The sequence below is a fragment of the Talpa europaea genome (assembly GCF_964194135.1).
Source record: "Talpa europaea genome assembly, chromosome: 7".
NCBI lineage: Eukaryota > Metazoa > Chordata > Mammalia > Eulipotyphla > Talpidae > Talpa > Talpa europaea.
In genome coordinates, this window is record NC_140074.1 from 108860937 (window position 1) to 108879493 (window position 18557).

The following is an 18557-nucleotide window of genomic DNA, read 5'->3' on the forward strand; positions in this document are numbered from 1 at the left end:
ACCAAGCATTTATTACTCCCCAAAGCAAAATAATATAATGCTTGTACAATTTAAGCTGGCTTTATATTTGAGACTTTCAATAACCCTGAGGTATAGGTGGAAGAGCTTCTTCAGACTGTGAAACCAGTGCTTTTTAAAAAAAAACAAAAAGATTTATTTATTTATGCATAAAAGAGCTGGGATACAGGCCAGAGGTGTGGGGCGGGGAGTGAGAGGATTCACCAGAGACAGAGTGGGGAACAGAACAGGCAGATTGACTGAAGTACACTGCTGAGGGGAGCAGCAGGCAAGTCAGGGGAGGTCTGCTGTGCCATGTGGGTTGCTCTCTGGCCTTCGGGGTGATCGAACTCGTGCTGCAGAGGCTATGGACAGCTATATAGGTTGCATCCTTTTTTTTTTTTTTTTAAGACTTATTTATTTATACATACAAGAACTGGGGCACAGGCCAGAGGCGTGGGAGGTGGGAGATCCACCAGAGACAGACTGGGGAACAGAACAGGCAGATTGACTGAAACACACTGCTGAGCGGAGCAGCAGGCAAGTTAGGAGAGGTCTGCTGCACCATGTGGGTTACTCCATGGCTGGGGATTGAACTCGTGCTGCACTGGCTGCGGATTGCTTCATAGGTTGCGTCTTAACCCCTGTGCCACCAGGGAGGCCCGAAAACCAGTGCTCTTTTTATTTCACTGTGTTGCCTCCTGAACTGAAACATGCATTTGGCTGCTAGCTAATTTCTATTGTTTTATTCTTCTGGCATGTTGATGCTACTATTATATATATGTATATATAATTTTTCTTAAAATTCCTAATTTGAAATTTGACTTGTAATTTTCCAGTTTAAAACAATGTGTACTCTAATCAAATTTCAATGAAAACCGATACAATTTTACAGTGTTAGCTGATGTGCCTTTTCAAAACTTCACATCAAAGAAATTCCATTTCTCTCTTTAGTTCAACATTCTAATAGGCAACAACGTTATTGGAAGTTGAGAACATAAAAGATAGAAGATTCCTTCATGGAATAGGACAGGAATTAAAGCATTTTCTAATTGATAAGAGAATTTGTGTATTCTTACTGAAATAACAACAACAAAGCTTTAACAAATACTTGAAAATAGTGTTATCAACTTATCACATAGTGAATACTGAAATTAAAATTAAAAAACTAAAACAAAACCATAAAATTCCCCCTACTCACATGCTGAGGATGGTAAATAAAAGGAATTAAACCAGATAGGCATTTTTATTTTATTTTATTTATTTATTTTTTAAAGATTTATTTATTTCTTTATACAAGCACTGGGTACAGTCAGAAGCGTGGGAGGGTGAGAGAATTCACCAGAGCCAGAGCGGGGAGCAGAGCAGGCAGAAGGACCGAAGTACACTGCTGAGGGGAGCAGCGGGCGGCAGGAGAGGTCTGCGCGCCATGCGGGACCCTCCTCCAGTGGCCGGGGAGCAGCCAGGGATCGAACCAGCACCGCAGAGGCTGCGGGCAGCTTTGCAACCCAGCGCTCAACCGCTGCACCACCAGGGCATATTTTAAAAGATATTAATCAATCAATAGAAACACTTCAAAGTTCAAAATATAGTTTCTAAAAGTTAATCATTAAATTCTGTGGTGCAATTGTGTGACTTATTTGCAAAAAAAGTTTTCCTTATGTATTTATTAAGTCAACTATGTCAGATTTAATATTTTTATTTATTTATTAAAGATTTATTTATTTATTTATACAGGCACTGGGTACAGTCAGAAGTGTGGGAGGGTGAGAAAATTCACCAGAGTCAGAGCAGAGAGCAGAGCAGGCAGACTGACAAAGTACACTGCTGAGGGGAGCAACAGGCGGCAGGAGAGGTCTGTGTGCCATGTGGGACCCTCACTCCGTGGGGGGCCGGAGATTGAACCCGCACAGCAGAGGCTGTGGCAGCTTTGCAACCCAGCGCTCAACCTCTGTGCCACCAGGGAGGCTCAGATTTAATATTTTTATTTTTATTATTTTTTTTTAAAGATTTATTTATTTAATTATTTATTTATACAAGCACTGGGTACAGTCAGAAGCGCGGGAGGGTGAGAGAATTCACCAGAGCCAGAGCAGGGAGCAGAGCAGGCAGAAGGACCGAAGTACACTGCTGAGGGGAGCAGCGGGCGGCAGGAGAGGTCTGCGCACCATGTGGGACCCTCCTCCTGTGGCCGGGGAGCAGCCAGGGAGCGAACCGGCGCTGCAGAGGCTGCGGGCAGCTTCACATCCCAGCGCTCAACCGCTGCGCCACCGGGGAGGCCCAGATTTAATATTTTTAAAACAACTGAACTACTGCAGCAAATGGGCATGCACATTTTAGTTTTTATTCATATTTCTAATTAAAGATTTAATTTTTTTCTTGAATAACATCTATTGCATTAGGTGTGAAATACTTATTTTGATTTCAAACTTTAAGAATAATGAAATAAATACTTCTACACTTTAAAACAAATTATTTTTAAAAGTTCCAATTATTTTTAACAATTTATACAAATAATCCCTAAATTACTAAATCATTAACTCATTATAAACACTAGATAAAAACTAGTAAGCCAAAATGAAGAGCAATGCTCATTTTGAGTTTTTAAATATCAACTTATTAGATTAGAAACTTAAAAGTCTTTTTTTTTTATAAATTTTATTTATTTTTGCACAGATGAAGTAGGTTGTAGGCCAGGGATATGGGGCGGTAAGAGGATTCATCAGAGACAAGAGTCAAGAGAAAACAGGTGGATTTACTTAACCACACTACTGAGGGCAGCAGTGGATGAGACAGGAGAGGTCTGCTGCACCATATGTGGGCCAGCTCCCTGGCTGGGGATATAAGCATAGAGGTGATAGTGCTGAGACTTAACCCCTAGGCCACCAGGGAGGCCCCAGGTTTTAATTAATATAGCCCAGGAAAATGCCTCCCTTTACACTTCTGACATCTTCACAGCATTTCCACTTTAATGAGAGGTAAGATGGTACTTAATTGCCAAGAAAAAGTAAAACAAAGGAAAAAAACACCTATCCTAATCTAATTTTAAAGACCACACACGCTATATATATATTCAAGTCAGACATAGGAACATTTTTCTATCACAGCATTTCGGTAGTCCTCTATATATAAATTAAATAAAATCAGGGTTTTTTTTTTTTTTTTCCATAAAATGGTGCAGACAAGATCAAAAGTGATTAGAAGGTTTGGTCTCCTGTTTTCCTTTTTCTTAATTTCAAGACTTTAGAATCTTATATTAATTTAACCAAGTTACTATGATAGTGCCATCATTTCAAAATAATGGTATTTTTCTAGTATAGATACACAAACACAAATTGGAAAAGAACAATGATTATACCAACTGGTTTCTATCAAGAAAAAGTGATTAAACATTATCCAGATCAACTGAAGATATTTAAGTTTACAGAGGTCCAAGGAATTTTTTTTAAGACATCCCGAAAGTAAGGAGCCATTTCAATCCCTTTGGGGCAGAACTTCTTAACAAAAACTAGACAAGAACAAAGGAAAATAAACTCCTTGTTCTTTCAGATGCCTGGGTGCCCATCATCAATTACCCTTAAGGGTGCTTCAAGATCTTTGAGTGAAAGGAGTTACTCTAGCCAAATAAGTGAAGTAGAACCCTCTTACCATTTTTTAAAAATTAATTTTTAGCCGGGATGACTAACAAGGAAAACAGGTTAAGTATCTTTTTTAGTGGGGAATTTTACTTTTTTAAAAAGTCTGCAATATTGAAAAATGGATTTCATAAATCTTATTGTGTGCTTTAACACACTCACAATGACCATGCTACTTTCAGTTCCTATAATTTATTTTCCAGGTCTTTCACAACACTCTTGGAATTAAAATGACATTTGATATATTAAGAAATCCATGAACTTTTATTTAACAATAGTAAAATAACTCATATCCAGATTTCATAAACACAAATATATTTTGTTTAAGCTTATTCACTTTTAAAGTCATATTTTCAAAACTTATTGATATGATTTTAAAGATTTATTAACATACTGAAAACATTATTTGTATGACTTGACAGTTCTATCATAAGCTGATTTTAAAGTAATATTATCTGGGATCTCCATGGTGGCGCAAGGGGTTAAGATACAGCACTATGAAGCTATTGCCAGCCACTGCAGCACGAGTTTGATTCCCGGCCAGGGAGGTGACCCACATGATGAAGCAGGCCTCTCTTGTCTCGCCTGCCCCTCAGCAGTGTATTTCAGTAGATCCGCCTGTTCTGCTCCCTACTGTCTCTGGTGAATCCTCTCACCCCCATACCTCCCCTGTCTCGCCTGCTGCTCCCCTAAACAGTTTATTTCAGTAGACTCACCTATTCTGCTTTGCACTCTATCTCTGGTGAATCCTCTCACCCCCAGCACCTCTGGCCTACACCCCAGCTCTTGTAAGCATAAATAAATAAATCTTTAAAAAAAAGTAATATTATCTTATCATAGAAATATTTATATTTCTGCTGGTTTTTAAAAGAGAAAATGGTATAGTATGTATATTATTTGACAACAAACCTAACTTAAATAGATACACCAGAAAACAAAAAACACCTTTTAGTAAAATTTAAAAGAACCATTTTAAACAAAATTTATTGTTCTTTTTAGACCATAAAATAAGTCAAGAAAAGATATACAACAATAATAAACATTATAAAGAGACAGTTTAACAAACCAGTGCAAAAGGCATTCAATATTCAGGTTAAACATGCAAGAAAATTAGTATTTCGTTGAATGGTTCTTACATATTTGTATAAACCGTATGGCCGTTTAAATGTGATTACTTCCTCAATTATTACTTTCATTTTTTTTTTCAAAAAAGTCATACAACTAAAACCAAATTCCTTTTCATAGTTTCATTTCTCTGCATTCACATTTCATGTTAATCTATTTCTGAATTTAAAAGCCTGAGAGCAATGTTTCATTCTCTAGTTCTATCTACAAAAGTAGTATGCATTTACAATTAGTAATCATATCACTTCCTGTTTTTTCACATATATAAACAAGATACAAGTAATTAAAATTATCTTCCTCATTCCCACCAAAAGTGATTATGCATGTAACCAATCATTCTTCTGAAAGTATGAGACATTAGGAACATTTTCCTACAAAAAGACAGATGAAGAATTTATAAGTTCTTACCACTGAAATTTCAAGGGTTAATAAAGACAAAACATAAAGAGCCTTAAAGTATAAATATTCCTCTTTCCTAAGAAAGAGATTTATGATTAAGGGAGAAAAGAAAATGTAATGATAATTATAATGAGCTTGCAAACTACTAACTTTTGAGATTGAAAATGTTAACTTGGAAGGAAGTATTGTGAAATAACATTTATTTTCAAATGGCAACAGTAAATTTTTTTCATTTTTATGAGAAGTGACCATATTAAAAGACCGCTTTAAAAGTAACAGAAAGTGTCTAGGCATGTTTAAGTGAATGCATTATTACTGAAGAGAAATATATATTTAGTTGAAATCTTATGTTACTTTGCGCTGACCAATTACCATCAATGTGATGGCAACTGGTCAGCAATTTCGCAAACTAACCCATTTGATGTTAAAACTTATGCTGAGCTAAGTTCTTTTTGGGTTTGCAATGAAGTGACTCCACAGTCAATATTAAAAACCAGATAGCAACTATTTCAAATAATAGTTCCTTGTGTATAAGGGGAATTTATGTTAAAATAAAGTTCTTGTACTATCTTAAATTGACTTGCTAGTTCCTGTGTCCTAGTTAAGAAAGTTTTCTAAAGCAAATAAAAGTCTATTAACAAGAAATGATATTAAATAGTAATAAGTGATTTATAATATTATAAGCTATTTCAGGAACTTTGATGATTACTCTGAAATAACTTGTTCTAAATATCCTAATAACCATGTAATTAAATATTTTCGTTTTTTAAAAAAGATGTTATTCATTCATTCATTCATTCATTTATACAAGCACTGGGTACAATCAGAAGCACGGGAGGGTGAGAGAATTCACCAGAGCCAGAGCAGAGAGCAGAACAGGCAGACTGACAAAGTACACTGCTGAGGGGAGCAGTGGACAGCAGGAGAGGTCTGCGTGCCATATGGGACCCTCGCTGGCAGCTGGGGATCGAACCGGCACTGCAGAGGCTGCGGGCAGCTTCGCAACCCAGCACTCAACCACTGTGCCACCGGGGAGGCCCTAATTAAATATTTTCTATAATGAAATATTACACAGTAACACAATTAAAGAGTACAATTAGCTTAATAGGAACTGTAGTCTTTTTCCCTTTAACGACAACAAAAAAAGTTCTTAAATGTAATCTATCTGTTGTCAAGGCCCTTTATGAATTATTTTCATATAAAACCATAGAGCATGAATTCAAAGTGAATAAAATGTTTTATCTTTCTATTGATTTCAACATAATTAATAAAACTGCAATTTTTGATATTGCACATTTGAAGTCTTTTAATAACGTATATTTTCAAGAGACATATACCATCTATTCTGTTCTTTAATGCACTCAAACATATTTATGAGATGAAGATTGTGGTTATTAGGAAATGAACTCAGGCATACGTGAAAATGTAGGTGTTAACTTGATGGAATAAAGGATTGTGACAAATCAATACACAAAAATCAGTAATCTTCCTGTCTACAAACAATCAATCTGAAGAAGAAGAAATCAAGAAAGCCATCTCTTTTATAATGGAAACAAACAAACAAACAAAAATCAAATACTTGGGAATAAACCAAACAAAAGAGGTGAAGGCCCCATTGTTAAAAGAAATAGAAGGCACAAAGAAATGGAAAGACATCCATCCCCTGCTCATGGATTGAAAGAATTAACATGATCAAAATGGCCAGTCTACCAAAAGCAATTTACAGATTTAATGCTATTCCAATAAAAAATCTCAATGATTCTTCAGAGAAATAGAACAAATATTGATGAAATTCATATGGACCCACAAATAAAAACCCCAAATAGCCAAAGCTCTCCTGACTAAAACAAAGTAGAATGGAGGTATCACACTCTCAGACTTCAAACTATACTACAAGGCCATAATAATTAAAACAGTATGGAACTGGAACAAAAACAGACATATAGACCAATGGAACCAAATAAAAAGTCCAGAAATAAAGCCACACATATATGGACAATAATCTTTGACAAAGGAACAAAGAATATGCAATAGAACAAGGACAGTTTGTTCAATAATGGTGCTGAGAAAACTGGACCACTATAAGCAAAAGAATGCAACTAGACCACTACCTCACATCATGCACAGAAATCAACTCAAAATGGATAAAACTGAACATAAGACCTGAAACCATAAAATAGAAGAAAATATAGGGGGCCTCCTTGGTGGTGCAAGGGGTTAAGTCTTAGCAGTATGAAGCTATCAGCAGCCACTGCAACACGAGTTCGATTCCCAGCCAGGGAGCTCACCCACATGGCACGGCAGACTTCTATCTCGCCAGCTGTTCCCCTCAGCAGTGTATCTGCCCATCCTGTTCCCCACTCTGACTCTGGTGAATCCTCTTAACGCCCACACCTCCTGTCTGTACCCCAGTTCCCGTATGCATATTGTAATGAGAACTTTAAAGATATACTCTTAGCAACTTTTCAAATACAGAATACCGTGTTGTAAACATTTCATAAAATCACTAAGATTTGGGCCTCCCTGGAGGCCTAGGGGTTAAGTCTCTGAGTTGTCATCGCTACAGCCTGAGTTCCATTTGATCAGGGAGCTGACTCACGTATGGTTCAGCAAACCTCTCCTGTCTTGCCTGCTGCTCTCCTTAGCAATGTATTTCAGTAAATCCACCTGTTCTGCTCCCCGCTCAGTCTCTAGTGAATGCTCTCACCCACTCTGCCCTCTGTACCTGTAACCTACACCCCATTTCTACAAGAAAAAAAAAATCACCAGGACTTTCTTCTAACCACTTGACCCATTTCACACATCCTCCCCACCTCTACCAACCAATCTGATCTCTGTATCTGTGAAATCATTCCTTATTTAAATTCCATATACTGTTTTGATTACTATAATTTTGTATTATTGCTTAAAATCAGGAAGTATGATGCCTCCCACTTTGTTCTTCTTATTCAAGATTCCCTTTGTTTCCATACAAATTTAAGAATTGAACTATGTGAAAAATGGCATTAGAATTTTGATAAGGAGGGCCTCCCCGGTGGCGCAGTGGTTGAGCGCTGGGCTGCGAAGCTGCCTGAAGCCTCTTCAGTGCCGGTTCGATTCCCGGCTGCTCCCCGGCCACCGGAGGAGAGTCCCACATGGAGCGCAGACCTCTCCTGCCGCCCGCTGCTCCCCTCAGCAGTGTACTTTGGTCCTTCTGCCTGCTCTGCTCCCCGCTCTGGCTCTGGTGAATTCTCTCACCCTCCCGCGCTTCTGACTGTACCTAGTGCTTGTATAAATAATAAATAAATAAATCTAAAAAAAAATGTTAAAACCTTAAATAAAATAAAATGCAACCTTCAAAAAAAAAGTAAAAAAAAATTTTTGATAAGGATTCCATTGAATCTGTAGATTGTTTTGGGCACTTGAACATTTTTATATTATCAGTTCTTCTAATCCATGAGCACAGAATATCTTTCCATTTATTTGTGACTTTAATTTCTTATCAGTGTCTTACAGTTTTCAGTGTACATATCTTTTGTTTCCTAAATATTTTCCTAGGTATTCATCTTTTTGCTCCAAATGTAAATGGAATTGCTTTCAAAATTTCGATATTTTGCTATTGGCATATTTAAACAACTGATTCTTGTTTTTTGATTTTGTATACTACAACTTTGCTAAATTTACTTACTAGTTCAAACAGTTTTTTGGTGGATTCATTAGGGCTTTTTATATATAATATTTCACCTGCAGAAACAGATTTGCTTCTTTCCAATTTGGATGTATTTTATCTCTATTTTGAGAACTTTGTTGTGAATGGGTGTTGAATTTTATGAAATGTTTTTCTACAGCTATTGAAATTATCTTTTGATGTTCATACTTCATTTTATTGTGGTGTATCACATTTGATTTGTAGGTGTTGAACCATTCTTACATTCCTGGAATATATCCCACTTACAATAATGTATGATCCTTTTAATGTACTGTTGGATTTAGCTTGTAATATTTTGTCAAGAATTTTTGCATTTTTTTCATCAGGGTTATTGGTCTATAATTTTGTTTCTTGTTATTGAGATAGCATTGGTTTACAGCACTACATAATACTTAGGGGAACAGTTTCAAACCTTTTAGATGTTTGTCACTACACCACCCTCAACAGCATCTTTTCTTGTAGTGTCTTTGTCTAGATTTGGCATCAGGATAATGCTCCTCTCATTAAATGAGTTTAGAAGTATTGTCTCCTCTTGAGCATTTTGGAAGAGTTTGAGAAGGTTTGGTATTAAATCTTATTTAATATTTGGTGAAATTCAGCTGTGAACCCATCTGGTCATGGGTTTTCCCAGTTGAGAAGTTTTTGATTCCTGCTTCAATATTCTAACTCATCTGTTCAGATTATATATGCATGAATCAGTTTGATGTGTTGTATATTTAATGGAATTTATACATTTCTTCTAGGTTGTACAATTTGTTGACATTTAATTGTTCAAAGCAGTCTTACAATTCTTTGTATTTCTTTGCAGTATCAGTATAATATCTCCTTTCTTTTCCAATTTTATTTATTTGCATTTTGTTCTTGGTAAATCTAGATGAATGTTTGTTTATATTGCCTTTTTAGTGTTTATTTCATTTATTTCTGCTCTGATATTTGTTAGGTCCTTCCTTCTATTAACTTTGGTCTTAATTTGTTCTTTTCCTTTTCCACTCTCCTTGGTGTGGAGTTAGGTTGTTTATTTGAAATCTTTCCTGTTTCTTAATGTATGTGTTTACCTTTATAACCTGTCTCTTCATACTGCTTTTGCAGTATGCAAAATATATAAAACTTACGCATCCCAAAGTTCTGGTATGCTGTTTTCCATTTTTATTTGTCTCAAGATGTGTTTTTTTTTTTTTTTTAATAGAGGCATGTTTTATTTATTTATTTGTTTGTTTGTTCGTTTGTTTTGTTTATACATGCACTGGGTCAGAAGTGCGGGAGGGTGAGAGAATTCACCAGAGCCAGAGCGGGGAGCAGAGCAGGCAGAAGGACCGAAGTACACTGCTGAGGGGAGCAGCGGGCGGCAGGAGAGGTCTGCGCACCATGTGGGACCCTCCTCCGGTGGCCGGGGAGCAGCCGGGGATCGAACCTGCGCCGCTGAGGCCGCAGGCGGCTTCGCAACCCAGCGCTCAACCGCTGCGCCACCGGGGAGGCCCTCAAGATGTGTTTTGATTTCTCTTTTGATTACTTCTTTGACCTGTTGGTTGTTCAATAGCATAGTTTAATCCCAATAAACTTGTAAGTTTTCTAGTTATCTTCAGATAATAATTTGTGATTTCATGCCATTGGGATCAAATAGCACCTGATATAACTTTACACTTCTTAAATTTATTGAGACTTGTTTTTGGACCAATCCTATGATCTGACTTGGAGAATCTTCCTGTGTCCCTGAGAAGAATGTGTATGCTGCTGATGTTAGGTAGAATGTTCTGTAAATATTTGTTAAGTCCATCTGCTCTAATGTGTCATTTATATTTTATACTTCACAGATTCTCTGTCTAGATAATCTATTGATGAAAATGTGGTATCAAAGCCTCTTATAATTATGATATTGCTGTCTATTTGTCCTTTTTGATTTGTTAAAATTTGCTTTATATATTTTAAGGGCTCTGTGTTGGGTGCAGAAATATTCATAAATGTTGTATTCCCTGCTTGGCCCTTTTATCACATCATTATAATGACCGTTTTTGTCTTTTATTACACTTTTTGTGTGATATAACTATCCCACCTTGCTTTTGGTTTCCATTTGCCTGGTATTTCTTTTTCCATTCCATCACTTCCAGTTTTTGTGAGTGTTGAAAGCTGAAATGAATCTCTTAGAGACAGCACGTAATATGGTCTTGCTTTTTTTTTCCTTCAGCCTATTCTATGTCTTTTGATTGGAAAATTTAGTTCATTTACATTTAAAGCAATTATTGATGGGGATGTACTTATGGCCACTTTGCCTCTACCGGGGGGCCCAATTATATATCAGGTTTTTTAAAAAAATTCAGCAATTGAAATTTAAAAAAAATAAGTAAAGGTATGACTGGCAAAAATGAAGACTGCAATTGACAAGTGAGAAATCTGCATACTCCAATGTGTAATGTGCAAACAGTTCTATTATTATTATTCTCATATTTAACTTTAGTAGATAGTGACAATTTTCCAAAGAAGTTGTGACATAAATTACTCTTAATATTGCTTCCATGTTATCAACTGGTAATACTTCTAATCTGAAAAAAAAATCTAAAAGTTTTCTTTCTTTTACAGATGTTTCAAATGCAAGTGTTTGTGGCAAGTGGCAGATCTGTTATTTCAAAAATATGAATATTGAAAATACTGAAAAATATGAGTAAGTTTAAGAAAAAAATTGTACGAAAATAAAAGTTGTGGGGCCTCCCTAGTGGTTCAAGGGGTTAAGTCACAGCACTATGAAGCTATTGACAGCCACAGTAGCATGAGTTCAATCCCTGGCCAGGGAGCTAAATATGGTGCAGCAGAACTTTCCTGTCTCACCTGCTGCTCTCCTCAGCAGTGTATTTCAGTAGATCTGCCTGTTCTGCTCCCTACTCCCTCTGGTGAATCCTTTCACCCCCCTACCCCCACATGTCTGGCCTAAATACCAGCTCTTGTATGCATAAATAATTCTTAATAAATAAAAGTTGTATATTAAAAAGTTGTATAATGCTTAATTTTGGGGGGCCTCCCCTGGTGGCGCAGCGGTTGAGTGCTGGGCTGCGAAGCTGCCGGGAGCCTCTGCAGTGCCGGTTTGATCCCTGGCCCCTGGAGAGGGTCCCACATGGTGCGACAGACCTCTCCTGCCGTGTCCGCTGCTCCCTTCAGTAGTGTATTTTGTCAGTCTGCCTGTTCTGTTCCCCGCTCTGGCTCTGGTGAATTCTCTCACCCTCCCGCGCTTCTGACTGTACCCAGTGCTAGTATAAAGAAAGAAAGAAATCTTTAAAAAAAAAAAAAAAAGCTTAATTTTTTAAAACAATGTATCTTTCGCTTACACAAAATATTAAAGACAAATTCATAATATTTTCCAAAGATCAGAATTCTTATTTAAAAGCAACTAAATTCAATCAAATAAATCTGGTAATTACCATAATCAAGGTAATGAAGAACACAAAGATAAGAACATTGTGAGTCATTTGTTCAATTATTCAAGAAACAGTTACTACCTATTTACTACATGACAAACACCATTGTAGGAATAAAGAATACAACAGTGAATCAAACTGATAATATTCTGGACTCTCATTAAGCTCATATTCCAATGGGAGGAGACAAAAACTATACAATAGGGGTGGTAGTAAAGGTGTAATTTTAAATAGGATGGTCAGATGGAGATGACCTAAGAAATCCACAATTGAAGGGAAAGCATGAAAAACATGATAAAAAATGCCAGAGAGAATAGAATATAAACATTTCAATATGATAGAGCACCCAGTATGTTACTAAGTCTTTAAACTTATCCAAGTCACAGTTTTCTTCATTTTTTCTGTAAAATGGTGAAAATAAGATCTATCACCATGATAAATATGAGATAAAACTGATTATGGGACAAAATTGTTTAGACTGAAGTTATAATATTTAGTACCTGTCAGAAAATGAAAAACCTGGAACCTAATGAAATAACTTGTTAGAATTATTAGTTAGACATTCTGATGAGCTCAAGTTCTACAGCAACTCAAACTAAGGAAATAAAGGGCTCTGCTTTGTTTCAAATTTCAAAAAGAAAAAAGAAATATGCTACTATCTAGGAAGGAAGAGGGCTGTAAAACAGGAAGATGAGAAGGAAGGAAATGGATTAAGACTTGAAAACTTGAGCCACCAATTAGTATAGCAAATCTTCTGTCAAAAGAAGGTAGAAGTTGATGAGATGACTCATCTTGAATGCTAGTTCTTAACATATGCTTGTCTCTGGAAATTAAAAGGGAATTCTTTAGTTATACAGAACTTGTAATGGTCATCTCATTACAATCTTAAAATTCACAAATAATTAGATATAAGACATCTCTTGTGTACTCTAGGAGGAAAGAAGAGATGGAAGAAGTTTCAGAAGACTATCTTAGGGGCTGACCATGAGCATCTGTTAACTTTTTCATATTAGTAGAGAAGTTTTTGGAAGTTTGGGTAAACACAGTGTTTTTCTCTTCCTATTCATTGTACACTAGTTAAAATTAAGTACAAATTACCAGCACTAAACTGGAATCTGCTGCTTCCTTTTCATTTGACCCTCACCCTGCCTGTTTAGGTTTCTGATGAAAAGAAACCATAAGCAATTCTTAGGAATGTTACAGGCAGGCAGATATTTGCTTCTATCAGTGATTGCCAAGCCTCTACTTGGATTAAAATGAACTATTTGCCCAAAACAACAATAGTCTAGATACGCAGGGAAAAAAGATTTATTAGAAAGAACACATTATACAAGTAAATGCATCTTTCTTGTCTTTTTTTTTTCCTGTCTGAAGCCAATAGCTCCTCATGTGATCTCATGTCTCATCTGAAAGGATGAGTTGATACTAGGGGTGGGGGGAAATCACCTTTCATTTTTAGCAGTTTATTTTATTTTATTTTTTAAAAGATTTATTTATTTATTTATACAAGCACTGGGTACAGTCAGAAGCACAGGAGGGTGAGAGAATTCACCAGAGCCAGAGTGGGGAGCAGATCAGGCAGAAGGACCGAAGTACACTGCTGAGGGGAGCAGTGGGCATGGCAGGAGAGGTCTGCGTGCCATGTGGGACCCTGGCCAGCGGCCAGGGATCAAACCTAGCGCCGTAGAGGCTGCAGGCAGCTTCGCAGCCCAGCACTCAACCGCTGCGCCACCGGGGAGGCCCTCATTTTAAGCTGTTTATAACTGATTGTATTTCAGTTGTAAGTAACTAATGAATAACGTTTTTCCAGATTCAAACTGAAATTAAAACAAGAAGCATATGACAATATGCTATATGTGAAGTCAACAACAACAACAGTCTGTGGGAGAAAAAGTAAAAAATGGTTGAAATGAATCTAGTTTAGATATTCAAAGCTGTAAAGAATAAATCAATGTAGGCAGATCTTGCTCTAAGACTACCCACCTGCGTCTATGCAGATGTTGTTTTTTCTTAATAACCCCGTCCTGTAACAATGCAACTCTTTATCTGTCTGCGTCTATGTAGACGTCTCTTTTTCCTAATAAGTCTGACCTTTAAAAATGCAATAAATAAATATATAAATCAGTGTGGAATTCACAAAACTGTCAGGGACAGGAAACTTAAGAGACTGAAAACAAAGGATAAAGATAAATGGAAAATTCTTTGAGAAATGTAAATAGTGAGATTTTTTTTTCAACCAAAATTATAAATGCCCCTAGAAAAAGGAACAGAGAGTTTAAGTTCAAAATCTACAAATGAAATTAAAATTTAAAGTAGGAAGTGCCAAATTCATCACAATAAATTGAAAGATTATGCAAATTTGAGTAAGCAGGAAAGTTGCAGGTAAGTTTCAAAGTAGGTAAATAAAATATAAAATAAAATGGATTATAAAAGTTGTAAATTATGAACAAAGCAAAGGGAATTGGGAGTAGTCTCTCAAGTAAACAGATATAAAAGAATTAAATAAAGAGCCTTAAAAAAACAATTAAAGTGACCAAAACTTTAGGGGCTCTTAGACATAAAAAGTAAATAATTGCATTCTCTAGAAAGGATAACAAGGGAATGGACTGAAAACAATAAAGTTATGAAAAAATTTGGAAAGAGGAAAGGGAAATGTTTAACATATCTTACAACACAAGAATGGGGGTGGTACCCTTTATAATTTGAGAGGTAAATTTAAAACAAGTGAATGGAACCACAGGCTATGTACTTACTAAAATCTTTAGCTCAAAGAAGTAGTGAAAAAAGGGTCTCCCTGAAGGCGCAGGGGTAAAGTCTCAGCACTATCTGAGCACTCTCTCTGGTGAATCTTTTTACCCCCTTTACCACTGGCCTCCATCCTAGCTCTTGTATGCATAAATAAAATAAGAATAAATCTAAAAATAAGAATAAATCTAAATAAAATAAGAATAAATCTAAAAAAATAAATCTAGTAAAATAAATTTTTTACAAATTTTGATAAATTAATGCAGATGCATATTAGGGAAAGAAATCCAGAGTACAAGCCTATTTTTGAAGGGAACAATGGAATAATTATCATGCTTATTTCCTGACAGCACTGACAGCACTACATGGTGCTATAATTTAAAAGTAGGGTAGTTAGAAGGAAACATGGGAAGAAAACTCTACCAAGAGAAATTTCCTTAAATACTCAGCAAGAGAAAACTACACATCTATTATGTCAAACCAAGCACCTTGGCTAATTATAAACAAAAACACCTTTTGTGATAGAAAATGATCAAAATAATGACTCTGCCATCTATGTCTTGCATTAACTCTGATCTTGAGCCAGGACCCCTGGAAACACCCAGTAGTTAAAAATAAGAGCGGGGATGTACTTAGTGTATTACTGATTTGCAAACTCAAGAGCAAAAAACACAGAATACATATTCTGTTGGTCCAACTTTCAAAGAAAGGGGCCTAGAATTTCTAAAGACTTCTTACAAAAGATGTTTGAAACACAAACCTGGAAAAAAATCTTTAAATTAGTTTAACAAAGGTAACCTAACACCTACCCAACTGCTTATTTTTCTTCCATATCTGTAAACAGGTGTACAAATGAAAAGAACAAAGCAAACATTAAACAAAACTATATTCTACTCCAATATCTAAAGCAAACTAACAAGAAAAAATCTTACATATTTATTATTTACTGTGCTTTGTTAATGACTAAGCTGCATTAATCTCTTATTTTTGTTTTATAATCACTAAGTTGCAATTAGAATTGCTTCTTCATTGAAACAAATTGTTTTTTCCACTTTAATTTGATCATTGAGAGTTAGTGAACACAGCTAGGATAGAATTTTAAACTTCCATTATTCTGTATTCTTTCATGTGTGGAGTAACTAGCTGAAAAATTTTCTAGCATTTTCTCCCATAAATTATGCCACCAAAAAAAAAAAAGTAAGCATAATAACAAACCTTTAGGAAGTCTGATTTAAATCTTCTCACTAAACTTATCTTTTAAATAAAATCTGGCCAAGGTGACACGGTTAATGCACACATAAAAAGAAATGGATTCAGGAATGCAAATGAGCAGACAAGTTTCCCAGTGGCCATTCATTCAGTAACTTTCATCAGTAACCACCAGCTTTCCTGTTCAGTTAGTTAATACTACTATAGGACTAGGCTAATGAAATATGATTCAGAAAAGGAAGACGTATTAAAAATTAGGGGCTGGGGTGGTCATGAAGAGTTCAAAATACAGTAAAAATTTCCTAAGAAAGCATGTGAAATAAGGTATTATGAATTTCACATAAATATTGCTAAACATACTTTAGAAACTATAACTACAGAGCTATTTTAAGTGCTAACTTTTCTTTTTGAACCTAAAGCAAGTAAGTGACCTCTGGTACCAAAGCTAACTGTGCTAGTAGTTGCAATATCCTGCAACAGAATCCTTTAAGAGACCACTTAAAATTGCTTAATCTTGATGGTGCTTTGTGGTAAAATCATGAGCCAGCTCTGAAGGATCTAGCAGGACTGCTTTTACAAAAACTAAATGTTGATGGGTGTGGTTGGCTGATTCTGAAAAGAGAAACTACAAGAAGTCTTGGTAGTTCTGATTAGGCTTTTAAAATGATAAAGAAATGTGTGAATAATGTTTTTCACATAAAGTTTATCAGTTTAACCCTTTGCAAACAAGCAAGAAATCATGAGCAGAAAGCTTTTCCATGGAACTCCTGACGCAACACAAACCATAGCAGTTATTGCAAAGCTTAATGCAAACTCTCTAGAGTCCACGTTGACAAATTCTTTAACAAGCCCTGTGGTTACAGGGAAGCTAGTTTCACTCTGACTCACTCCTGCTCAAACAGTTTACTGGAAATGAAGGGGAGGGGGAATTTTCAGAGAAGTCATGTGATGACCAGACAAACCACAGCCAGTAAAGGTTCAACGGAGTCAAAAACAGGTCCTAGCACAGCTGACACCCAGTTGTGTTAAATGGCACTAAATTGTATAAAAATGGGTCCTGTTAGGTTTCAGATGATCTACACCATGAATGCTTTCACAAATCTCTGTATGTAAAGAAACAGATATTTAACAGGGGAAAAAAACTAGCAGGCATCGACTGCTAGCACTTTTAGGAAAAAGTGCTTAGCAGAATAGCAGCAAAGGAATTTTAGCACTTCAGTAAAATAATCTATAAATAATCATCATTAAATACTTTCCTATAGTCTCTAAATGATCTTAAATGATCAAACACGTATTTTATCATTATCAAAACAAAGTCAAATGAAACTTTTTACATTGCCACCTTGTACTCTGGAGCAATGTTCATTGACTATTCTATTCTACTGCATAAAATAACAAAGCAATATGAATAACCTGAAATTTATGAATAGCACGGGATCCTATTAAGCAAAAAAGAAAAAAAAAAGGTTTAAAAAATTTAACACAAACTGGAAGGTAAGAGAGATTATTAGCATTTAAAATTAATTGGGGGAATCTAGCATCAATAAACCAGATTAAGTGGTAAGTATTAATTAACCTGAATACTAAAAAACAAGGCAAAAATGCTTCCTTAAAATAAAGTTAAATCCAGAAACTATAAGGTAGCCCTTCAGGAAATATATAACCTATGATGGTACAATGACTCATGAGTTATACTCAATAGAAATACAAGATAATTGATACAAATACGGAGGGGAAAATGCATTTGAAAAAAAAACAAAGTTTACAGCAATTAAAATTTCTTATTTTTTACATTCCTATGTTGATAGAAATAATGAGAAACAGTAAATTTCACATTGTCAGCAACATAACATTTTGTGAAAATGAATCTAAGTAGCTAGGTTACTTGGAGAGATGGCATTTAGGAAAGCAAACTTATTCAAACCATATCCTTCCAAGTAAATATGTACAACATTCCTCCTCTGTTTTGTAAGCTTTAAACACAAAAATACCACAACCACCCCCATACACCCCATTCCCTATTCCCTAAATAATACTGGCTGCCCTAATCTTTTAGGACACATTAAACAAGTAAGTTAATTTTTCAAACTTTTATTCCTAACATGTCTTTAATTTTCCTTTTATTTATGGCTTTGCAACTTGTAAAGTAAACAAGTTACTGCAAGAAACTTTCATTGGTTTCTAAAGTATGAAATTTTAGAAATACTCTCCTACTCAATGTGAATTAAAAGTAAATTGGTTAGCTTAATGGTATTTTCTATATACCTTGCTCTCAGATGACTAATAAAACTCAGATGCAAAATCAGTTCAATCTTTGGTACTTAAAATGATTTCTGGCCATCCCTGGTGGGGCAG

At 35.7% G+C, this 18557-nt stretch overlaps 1 protein-coding gene across 3 annotated transcripts in view; it reads right to left on the reverse strand.

The window, feature by feature from the left end:
• VMP1 (vacuole membrane protein 1) overlaps positions 1 to 18557 on the reverse strand; it is a gene marked incomplete at its 5' end in the record, with an annotated part of 85639 nt that overhangs the window by 24054 nt on the left and 43028 nt on the right. The gene's annotated exons all lie outside the window — the stretch shown is intronic.